The 12,105-nt window shown below is 46.1% G+C and overlaps 1 protein-coding gene across 1 annotated transcript in view; it reads left to right on the forward strand.

Annotated features, from left to right (window-relative positions):
* BBS12 (Bardet-Biedl syndrome 12) overlaps positions 1–12,105 on the forward strand; it is a 130,998-nt gene that overhangs the window by 72,281 nt on the left and 46,612 nt on the right. The gene's annotated exons all lie outside the window — the stretch shown is intronic.

A 12,105-nucleotide genomic window follows, 5' to 3' on the forward strand; every position in this document is an offset into this window, starting at 1 on the left:
CCCCGGCCGCACGATCGCCCCCAGCTGCACGTGCGGCCGGAGGCTGCGGGGCTGGGGGCGATCGTGCGGCCGGGGGCTGCGGGCGATCGTGCGGCCAGGGGCTGGGGCGATCGTGGGGCTGGGGGCGATCGTGCAGCCGGAGGCTGGGGGGCGATCGTGCGGCCGGGGGCGATCGTGCGGCCGGGGGCTGTGAGGCTGGGGGCGATCGTGTGGCCGGGGGCTGGTGGCAAGGGTGTGGCTGGGAGCAATGGGGCGATGCACCGCCGCAGCGCACTGATTGGCTGCGGCCAGGGGCTGGGGCGATCGTGGGGCTGGGGGCGATCGTGCAGCCGGAGGCTGGGGGGCGATCGTGCGGCCGGGGGCGATCGTGCGGCCGGGGGCGATGGGGCTGGGGGCGATCGTGTGGCCGGGGGCTGGTGGCAAGGTTGTGGCTGGGAGCAATGGGGCGATGCACCGCCGCAGCGCACTGATTGGCCGGGCGGGCCGTGAAGACACCGGGAGCCCCGAAGCAAGCAGGAACGGGGACCCGGTAATGTATAATGTCTGGCAGCCAGGGGGTTCCATTGAAAGAATAGGGGCCGGATCCTCAGCGAGTCTTGCTGCAAATACGCAGCAAGGGGACTCGCTGCGGATCCGGCAAGTGGGTTTGTACCCTTAGGGTGCGTTCACACCTACAGGATCTGCAGCAGATCTGCAGCAGATTTGATGCTGTGTTCAGTTATTTAAATGAAATCTGCTGCAGAAAATCAGCTGCAGATCCTGTAGGTGTGAACGCACCATTAAAGAGAAAAAATATTACTATTAGGGAAAAACAGTGCAGGCATGTATGAGCTTGTAACTGCAGTAGAAGAAAATACAAGTGAACAAGTGTAAGAAGCTCACAGATAGAAAGGTGAAGGTTTTGCAACCAAATATTAGGGAATAATACCTGTCCATGTTACATACTAGGTTTATTCTTTATTAGTGATGAGCGAGCATGCTTGTCCATGCTTGACTTGATAAAATGACATCATCCGTTTCCTGTAAGTTTGGGCGCTATTTCTCAGCTAATAAACATGCAGGAGAATCTTTGGTACATCCTGCGATCACGTGGGACCCATACATGTCGATAGCAGTGATTGGTTGGCCAGATCAGATGACCCTGCCATATTAAAATCTGGGCCAGCAGTGCTCGCCTCACATGCATGCTGGAAGAGAATAGGGAGAGAGCTGCTGATTGTCAGGGAGAGCGTTAGGGAGGGAATTAGCGTTTCTGTAGGCAGGGATACTATAGAAAGAACCCAACAGCCCTTGTAAGGGCTTAAAATCTTTATTTTTTTTGGGAGGACTCCAGACTGCTGGCTGGGACCTGCAGTGCAGCTACCATGATCTTAGTTGCACACTGTGGTTATCGGCTGCTGGCAGAAAGGGGACAACAGGTGTTGCATACAGACCCCAAAGAAGTCCTCATTACTATTATATTTTTTGTGGCTGGTGCTGCTGCTGCTGTACATTGTATTGCTGTGATTTGTAGTACAGCTGCATAGAACCTCACTGCTCATTGTCCTGTGTAACAGGTGGCATACACCATATACCACCACTTACACACAGACTATACGACAACCTCCAAAAACTAGTGTGACCAGCGTGACTAGTGTGACTAGTGTGGCAGCCATATCCAAGCTCACTGCTAATTGCCCTGTGTAAGAGGGTGACATATACTATATAGCTGCAGTTACCCACAGATTCTATACGACAACCTCCAAAAACTAGGAATTTGGCAGAATGGTGCGATTAGGCAGCCTTAGAGGCATCCATGCATGCTGCCCCTGCTGTTTCCTGTCCATTTCCGTGGTGTTTCCATCATTTTCTGAAGTTGACAGGTTTTCACACGACCTTCCCTGTGCCGAGCTTGGGTTCCCTGAAAAAATGCTCGAGTTTCCCATTGACTTCAATGGGGTTCGTTACTCTAAACGAGCACCCGAGCTTCGGGAAATATTCGTCTCGAGTAACGATTACCCGAGGATTTTAGTACTCGCTCATCACTATTCTTTATTTATTTTTAGGACTGACAGTCATGCTATTAAAACATTCCACAGATTCAAAGTTGCTACGTATCCACTCAGCTCTGAAGATATCGGCCTATTAAACAATCAAAAGGTTCTAAGAAGATTGACCACATTTGTAAAAAAGTAAAAAAATAGATCACTTAGCGTAATATGCTCATTTTGAAATTTTATTCAGAATTAGTCGACACTATCTTATGGAAACAACTATACTTCACCAGAAAAATGAATACAAGATCTTTAGTCTATAAATTCTTTTTTGTTTGTGTTTGCTGTTATTTAAGAGCTCTTTGAAGTTGAAAGTGTAACGACGACCAGAAACCCAAACCAAGGAACACACGTTCTAATCTGCTGCCAGGAGGAAACAAAAGCCACAACAACAAAACATCTCGACTGATTTGTTACTAAAGGAAAGCAGGAGTCTAAAAACTACCTTCTACCTTGGCCAGATTAGTCGGGTTTCATAATGAATAGCAAATTGGAAGATAGAAGTGAATTTTGTCTATTGTTACTGTAAATGCTAAAGAAAGAAAATAACGTGGGTGGGGATAATCTTTAAGTACAATATATCTCCCATGACAAAAATACCTAAAAGTGATACGTAATCTTATCGTTCATGCTATTTAAGGTCAGTCTATAAGGAAAATAAATTTGTTTCTTTTATGTTATTCTATAACGAACGCAAGTATAAATTTATTGTGGTTTATGGGGAAGAAGATGGTAAAAAAAAAGAGCATGTCTGCCGAGTTAAATTAGGATGATACATTAAAGGGGAACTCCAGCAATTTTTTTTTCTTTCAAATCAATCGGTGTCAGAAAGTTTTATTGATTTGTAAATTACTTCTATTTAAAAATCTCCAGTCTTCCAGTACTTATCAGCTGCTATTGTCAGGACAGGGGAGGTAGGGACAAGTTACGACAGTGAGCCCTACAACTAAGCCCACACACTGTCCCTACCTACTTATCTCAAATGGCCCTAGGTAGCCGCGGACAACCACGAAGGCGGTCCCTGCTCTGGTGTAAGTGAAACACAGAACAAGACAGACAAACAAACACAAAGGATAGTCAACAAGCCAAAGTCAAAACCAAATGGGCAACGTAGTACAAAACCAGTAAACAGTCGGATAGTCAAAGGTCAGGCAGGAGGTCAGATAACAGGTTGAGCAAGCAGAGGAATTCGGTATGGGGATCGCAGGAATAGACAGGGGGAGTATGAACCTTAATAGCCAGTGCTGAGAGACTGGATCAGCTTTCTTTTATGAGGATCAAGAGCCCGGTCCGGATCCCCATTAGACCGGTGCTCTGATCCTCCAGGTTCCGAACAGGCAGAGGAAAAAGTCAATCAAAAGCCTTGTTCAGCTGCAGCAACCAAGTCGAGCAGAGCTCTGAGTAACTCCTGCATTTCTGGATGCTGAGAAGCAAGCGGGTGTGTTACACAAAAGCAAAAACCAGGCCCAGTTCACACCAGGCTACTGCACATTCCTGACAGCTGTAAGGAAATGGTGTCTTCTTTCCAGCCTGTGAAAATAGAAAATGGACAGGCGCTTCCTGGTGTGGTATGTCAGACAAATGATCATGCTCATGCAGAGTACTGAATGATCCCACTCACCTGATGTGGTTGTGCAATATCATAGGCATAACTATATAAAGCACATGGATAAAGTGCGGAGCAGCTCTCTGAGGACACTACTGGCGATCCAATCATCAGCGTGTGTGCAAATCAAGCAGGGACATCGAACTGAACCAGGCAGATTATAGAGGACTTCCTCATAAGATAAAGCGTAACCAGCCAAAAATATAAAATAAAAAAGCACGTATGTGAATAAGACATAAACATGCCTAGCATAAAAATGTATTTAATAAAAAAACAACGCATTTCAGCTCAGAGTTGTCTCATGGAGCTTTCATCAGGTAACCTGCCTGATGAAGACTCTATGAGACAACACTAAGCCGAAGCGCATTTTTTTAATTAAATACATTTTTATGCTATGCATGTTTATGTCCTATTCACATTTAGCGGCATACGTGCGTTTTTATTTTATATTTTTGGCTGGTTGCGCTTTATCTTATGAGGAAGTCCTCTTTTATCTGCCTGGTCCGGGTCGATGTCCCTGCTTTCTTCCCAGTCTGACACAGTGCTCTCTGCTGCCATCTCTGTTCCTGACAGATCAGTAGCAAATGCCCAGGGAAAACTTCTCCTGCTCTGGACAGTTCCTGACATGGACAGAGGTGGCAGCAAAGAACACTGTGTCAGACTGGAAAGAATCCACCACTTCCTACAGAGCATACAGCAGCTAATAAGTACTGGAAGACTTGAGGTTTTTAAATAGAAGTAAATTACAAATCTATATAACTTTCAAAAACCAGTTAATTTGAAAGATAAATATTTTTGCCGGAGCATCCCTTTAAAAAATTCAAGTGTATATTTTTAGCTTATCTTTCATTCAACCTACAGCATTTCTTTTGCTGACACGATTTTAGGTGAATACTAGAGATATCCATATGGAAAATGGACAAGCAATATTACACATTATATGCCAGTACATTATGTCTATGCCTAGTAATCTGCACAGTGATCTCCCTAAGGTTGCGTTCACACATACAGGATTTGATGGGGCAGATACGCAGCACAATGGCCGTTATAGTTCTCAGTGTTGAGCAAACTTTTTAAAATGTTTGGGTTCAGCAACATTAACTGATCCTGAACGATCAGCATTGATTCCCAGCGGCTGCAGAAGTTGAATGCCTATGGCTATGTTCACACTACGTATTAGACCGGCCGTTCCGTGACCCGGATGACCTTTATGGCCGTAGTGTTCTGATGCGGGCGCATCAGCGCGCGCCCGCATCAGAACTTCCCATAGCGCACAATGAAGCAAGGGGCCGGAGCCACTTGCTTCATTGTGTGAACTGACATGGTTTCCTACGGCCGCAATTCACTGAATTCACTGAAAATAGACATGTCAGGTCTTTGCGGAGCCGCACAGGATCCCATAGCAGAATAGCCTATGTTCCACTCCGCACAAAGTACGGCCGTTGTTGCTATCGGCCATACGTAGTGTGAACATAGCTTATGACTGTATCCATGTTTTCCTGGCAGTCCTAGTGTGGCAATGAACTTCTGCAGCCGCAGGAAATCAACGCTGATTGTTTGGGTTTGGATAACATTGCCGAATCCGAACATTTTAAATAGTTTCCTCAACACTAATAGTCACCCCAGGGCCGGGACAAAGGGTAGGCGATGGCCTAGGGCGCCATCTAGTGGTGAGTTACAGGGGGCGCAATTTCAATCTCCAAAAAAAAAAAATTACTACAGGCTCCTGTACTCCTGGTGGCCTCAGAGTGCTGCCCCTCCCTGCTCACCTTCAGCATCCTCATGTCCTCCCACTCTCTCCCCTCCTGGGCAGGCAGTGTGAATATCCCCTCACCCCGAGCAGGATCATTGCTCAGCCCTGAAGATGGCCTGCAAGGACCTGCTAGGACCTTTCACTCGGACTAGAGGCTCCGCCCCCTCCTCACCATGTGACCTCCTCACTATCTGACTGCTGGAGGCCGTGCCGACTGCTGGGGCTGCTGTCTGGTGAGTTCACTGACTGACTCTCATCATCCTGTAGGTGTAGGGAGGCTGGGAGTGCTGGGAGAGGGAGGTCACCTAGGTCACAGGGCTGCCCCATATAACACTGCCCCATATCCCTGCACTGCTCCTCTATACACAGCACTTCCCATATTGTTCCCCAACCTGTGGGTCACCAGCTGCTCCAAAACTACAACAGTCACAGCATGATAGGAGTTGTAGTCCTGCCACAGCTTGGGACCCACAGGTTGGTGAACACATGTGTTTATTATGTACAGGCTAATCCCCCTGACACTGGTGCTTTATATCCTTATTGTATTGGGTCCTTGTACTGGGTCAGGGAGGATCAGTATATGATGTGTATATGGAGCTGTGCTGTCATGGTATAGGGGAGGTGTATGTGTCAGGATCAGTATATGATGTGTATATGGGGCTGTGCTGTCATGGTATAGGGGAGGTGTATGTGTCAGGATCAGTATATGATGTGTATATGGCGCTGTGACTGTGCGGTCATGGTATAGGGGAGGTGTATGTGGCAGGATCAGTATATGATGTGTATATGGCGCTGTGACTGTGCTGTCATGGTATAGGGGAGGTGTATGTGGCAGGATCAGTATATGATGTGTATATGGCGCTGTGACTGTGCGGTCATGGTATAGGGGAGGTGTATGTGGCAGGATCAGTATATGATGTGTATATGGCGCTGTGACTGTGCGGTCATGGTATAGGGGAGGTGTATGTGGCAGGATCAGTATATGATGTGTATATGGCGCTGTGACTGTGCGGTCATGGTATAGGGGAGGTGTATGTGGCAGGATCAGTATATGATGTGTATATGGCGCTGTGACTGTGCTGTCATGGTATAGGGGAGGTGTATGTGGCAGGATCAGTATATGATGTGTATATGGCGCTGTGACTGTGCTGTCATGGTATAGGGAGGTGTATGTGGCAGGATCAGTATATGATGTGTATATGGCGCTGTGACTGTGCGGTCATGGTATAGGGGAGGTGTATGTGGCAGGATCAGTATATGATGTGTATATGGCGCTGTGCTGTCATGGTATAGGGAGGTGTATGTGGCAGGATCAGTATATGATGTGTATATGGCGCTGTGACTGTGCTGTCATGGTATAGGGGAGGTGTATGTGGCAGGATCAGTATATGATGTGTATATGTGACTGTGCTGTCATGGTATAGGGGAGGTGTATGTGGCAGGATCAGTATATGATGTGTATATGGCGCTGTGCTGTCATGGTATAGGGGAGGTGTATGTGGTAGGATCAGTATATGATGTGTATATGGCGCTGTGACTGTGCGGTCATGGTATAGGGGAGGTGTATGTGGCAGGATCAGTATATGATGTGTATATGTGACTGTGCTGTCATGGTATAGGGGAGGTGTATGTGGCAGGATCAGTATATGATGTGTATATGTGACTGTGCTGTCATGGTATAGGGGAGGTGTATGTGGTAGGATCAGTATATGATGTGTATATGTGACTGTGCTGTCATGGTATAGGGGAGGTGTATGTGGTAGGATCAGTATATGATGTGTATATGGGGCTGTGCTGTCATGGTATAGGGGAGGTGTATGTGGCAGGATCAGTATATGATGTGTATATGGCGCTGTGACTGTGCTGTCATGGTATAGGGGAGGTGTATGTGGAAGGATCAGTATATGATGTGTATATGGCGCTGTGACTGTGCTGTCATGGTATAGGGGAGGTGTATGTGGCAGGATCAGTATATGATGTGTATATGGCGCTGTGACTGTGCTGTCATGGTATAGGGGAGGTGTATGTGGCAGGATCAGTATATGATGTGTATATGGCGCTGTGACTGTGCTGTCATGGTATAGGGAGGTGTATGTGGCAGGATCAGTATATGATGTGTATATGGCGCTGTGACTGTGCTGTCATGGTATAGGGGAGGTGTATGTGGCAGGATCAGTATATGATGTGTATATGGCGCTGTGACTGTGCTGTCATGGTATAGGGAGGTGTATGTGGCAGGATCAGTATTTGATGTGTATATGGCGCTGTGACTGTGCTGTCATGGTATAGGGGAGGTGTATGTGGCAGGATCAGTATATGATGTGTATATGGCGCTGTGACTGTGCAGTCATGGTATAGGGGAGGTGTATGTGGCAGGATCAGTATATGATGTGTATATGTGACTGTGCTGTCATGGTATAGGGGAGGTGTATGTGGCAGGATCAGTATATGATGTGTATATGGCGCTGTGACTGTGCTGTCATGGTATAGGGAGGTGTATGTGGCAGGATCAGTATATGATGTGTATATGGCGCTGTGACTGTGCTGTCATGGTATAGGGAGGTGTATGTGGCAGGATCAGTATATGATGTGTATATGGCGCTGTGACTGTGCTGTCATGGTATAGGGGAGGTGTATGTGGCAGGATCAGTATATGATGTGTATATGGCGCTGTGACTGTGCTGTCATGGTATAGGGAGGTGTATGTGGCAGGATCAGTATTTGATGTGTATATGGCGCTGTGACTGTGCTGTCATGGTATAGGGGAGGTGTATGTGGCAGGATCAGTATATGATGTGTATATGGCGCTGTGACTGTGCGGTCATGGTATAGGGGAGGTGTATGTGGCAGGATCAGTATATGATGTGTATATGTGACTGTGCTGTCATGGTATAGGGGAGGTGTATGTGGCAGGATCAGTATATGATGTGTATATGGCGCTGTGACTGTGCTGTCATGGTATAGGGAGGTGTATGTGGCAGGATCAGTATATGATGTGTATATGGCGCTGTGACTGTGCTGTCATGGTATAGGGGAGGTGTATGTGGCAGGATCAGTATATGATGTGTATATGGCGCTGTGCTATCATGGTATAGGGGAGGTGTATGTGGCAGGATCAGTATATGATGTGTATATGGCGCTGTGACTGTGCTGTCATGGTATAGGGAGGTGTATGTGGCAGGATCAGTATATGATGTGTATATGGCGCTGTGCTGTCATGGTATAGGGGAGGTGTATGTGGCAGGATCAGTATTTGATGTGTATATGGCGCTGTGACTGTGCTGTCATGGTATAGGGGAGGTGTATGTGGCAGGATCAGTATATGATGTGTATATGGCGCTGTGACTGTGCGGTCATGGTATGTGGCAGGATCAGTATATGATGTGTATATGTGACTGTGCTGTCATGGTATAGGGGAGGTGTATGTGGCAGGATCAGTATATGATGTGTATATGGCGCTGTGACTGTGCTGTCATGGTATAGGGAGGTGTATGTGGCAGGATCAGTATATGATGTGTATATGGCGCTGTGACTGTGCTGTCATGGTATAGGGGAGGTGTATGTGGCAGGATCAGTATATGATGTGTATATGGCGCTGTGACTGTGCTGTCATGGTATAGGGGAGGCTCCTGTGCTGCATCATTTTCTCTGTTCCTGAAGTCTGTAACGCTGTATATTCCTGTTATACCTATAGCACAATGTGCGCCATCATTATACCCGAGGGGCCTGGTGTGTGACACCTAAATTCTCAGGATGCCATGTGTGACACTACTACATTCAGGTGGCATGGTGTGTTACAGTCAGGGGGTACAGTATACATGGTCCTGTTACAGTCAGGGGGTACAGTATACACGGTCCTGTTACAGTCAGGGGGTACAGTATACACGGTCCTGTTACAGTCAGGGGGTACAGTATACATGGTCCTGTTACAGTCAGGGGGTACAGTATACATGGTCCTGTTACAGTCAGGGGGTACAGTATACACGGTCCTGTTACAGTCAGGGAGTACAGTATACATGGTCCTGTTACAGTAAGGGGTAACAGTATACATGGTCCTGTTACAGTCAGGGGGTACAGTATACATGGTCCTGTTACAGTCAGGGGGTACAGTATACACGGTCCTGTTACAGTCAGGGGGTACAGTATACATGGTCCTGTTACAGTCAGGGGGTACAGTATACATGGTCCTGTTACAGTAAGGGGTAACAGTATACATGGTCCTGTTACAGTCAGGGGGTACAGTATACATGGTCCTGTTACAGTCAGGGGGTACAGTATACACGGTCCTGTTACAGTCAGGGGGTACAGTATACATGGTCCTGTTACAGTCAGGGGGTACAGTATACATGGTCCTGTTACAGTCAGGGGGTACAGTATACATGGTCCTGTTACAGTAAGGGGTAACAGTATACATGGTCCTGTTACAGTCAGGGGGTACAGTATACACGGTCCTGTTACAGTCAGGGGGTACAGTATACAAGGTCCTGTTACAGTCAGGGGGTACAGTATACATGGTCCTGTTACAGTCAGGGGGTACAGTATACATGGTCCTGTTACAGTAAGGGGTAACAGTATACATGGTCCTGTTACAGTCAGGGGGTACAGTATACATGGTCCTGTTACAGTCAGGGGGTACAGTATACAAGGTCCTGTTACAGTCAGGGGGTACTGTATACACGGTCCTGTTACAGTCAGGGGGTACAGTATACATGACCCCCACATACAGTATAGCCTCCTGGCTTTCCCCGCATAGCGTACAGTCTATTCTGGGGGGGGGGGGGGGGGGGGGGGGGGGGGGCGCCATTTGTCTTCTCTGCCTAGGGCACCAAAACTCCTTGTCCCGGCCCTGAGTCACCCTTCCCCTCTAGTGATCACATCCAAAAGAGTTTTCAGCATAACCTAACCAGCAATATCCTGGGCTGCAAAATCTAATAAAATTACAATGCCCTTACACCCTACTGTTGAACTTCTCCAGGTCTGAAAATTCCACAAAAATCTTGGAAACAAGTAGAACTCCATAAGCCTTGCCAAAAATTCAGCAAATTCAGTAATTCAGTCAGTAAGAAGTAGGGAACGTGAAAGGGTACAGCAGAGGTAGATGCAAAGTTAGGACTTAGTTTAGGGCAAGGTTAACATTTAAGGGAACAGGCTTTTTCTAATTTTATAACTATAAAGTAGAGTTGCCAACTGGAGATGATCAAATATCGGGAAATGTCAAGTTCGATGGAACTTGAACCTTCTTGAACCTTCAACATTTGATTCCTGATGCCTTCCCATTCCGTGGGGAAGGTGGAGACAGCCCAAGTACCGTCTGTAAAACAGGGATACAGAATATTTCCTAGGCTATTCCCCACGGAACGGGAAGGCATCAGGAATCAAATGCTGAAGGTTCGAGTTCGAACGAACCTGACATTTCCCGATGTTCGCTCATCTCTATTACCAACAAGTCATTGTATTCCAAGACCAAATGACTTCACTCTATACAAGAGAAAAGCATGCTGAAATAATTATGCATAAAACAGAGAGTAAAGCTTTTTTTATACATGTATTGTTATTATTATTATTATTATTATTATTATTATTATTATTATTATTTTATACTGTATAAATACCTAAAAAATATTTTAAACTTTTATACAAAGAAAAACAAATAGAAATGACAAACAAAGTATATATCTATTCTTATATTCTTTACCCTATGGATAAAATACAGCTTCAAATAAATACAAAAGTTAAGCATTAACTCTAATAAAGAGAGTAAAATAAAATACCTTCAAGCGCCAGTTATTCCTGTGCGGCAGATGAACATGTAAGTGAAGATTTATCCTTCTAATCATATACTTTCTTCTTTATATCTATCACTTCTGAGGCAAGACTGACTCATAGGCACATTTCAAGTCTACATGCCGTCCTTGTGTATACGAAGCTGAAATCCACTGAAAGGCCAAAGCCTGTTTCCATCGTGGCTGGCTGAGACTGTGCTGTTCGGTTAGTCAGAATGTTAGTGGTGACCTTATAAACACAGACGGTAAGTTTCAGAAGATGCTACCCAAATAAATCATACCGCTAACATGTACAGATGAGCATAACTCACAGGTGGACACGTAATAACATCACACGGCAGACGCGTTACTGTCACTTGCACTGATGAAACGATTCACAGAGTATGTGTAAAATGGCAGAGGCGGCCCTGATAGACGGTCGTTTAACTGTAAGAACGTTATGATTAAAGGGGTAATCCACTTAAACATATGATATGTTGCTGTCCATGGTGAGACTAACCATTCAATACTTGTTGTTATCTATTCAGTCTCCTTCCCCCAGTTCTGTTGAAAACACAAAAATCTGTGTATGAGCCTTTCTCTCCGTCTCCCCTCCTCCCCCCTCCCTTCTGAGACAGCTAATGTAAACAAGTCCCTAAATGGCTGTATCTGCAACATTGTAGCTTCTTTGTAATGCTGGGAGGGTTATTCTGAGGCCAAGTTGTTAATTAACTCACTGTGATTAATCCTCTGGGCATTGCATAGAAGCTACAATGTTGCAGATAAAGCCAGTCAGAGACTTGTTTACATCAACTGTCTCAGAAGAGAGGGGGAGGAGGGGGAGACAGAAAGAAAGGCTTACACACAGATTTTTGTGTTTTCAAGAGAAAGCAGCAGCTCAGAACTGGGGGAAGGAGATTGAATAGATAGTAATAAGTATGGGATGAATTG

The sequence above is a fragment of the Dendropsophus ebraccatus genome, chromosome 7, assembly GCF_027789765.1.
Source record: "Dendropsophus ebraccatus isolate aDenEbr1 chromosome 7, aDenEbr1.pat, whole genome shotgun sequence".
NCBI lineage: Eukaryota > Metazoa > Chordata > Amphibia > Anura > Hylidae > Dendropsophus > Dendropsophus ebraccatus.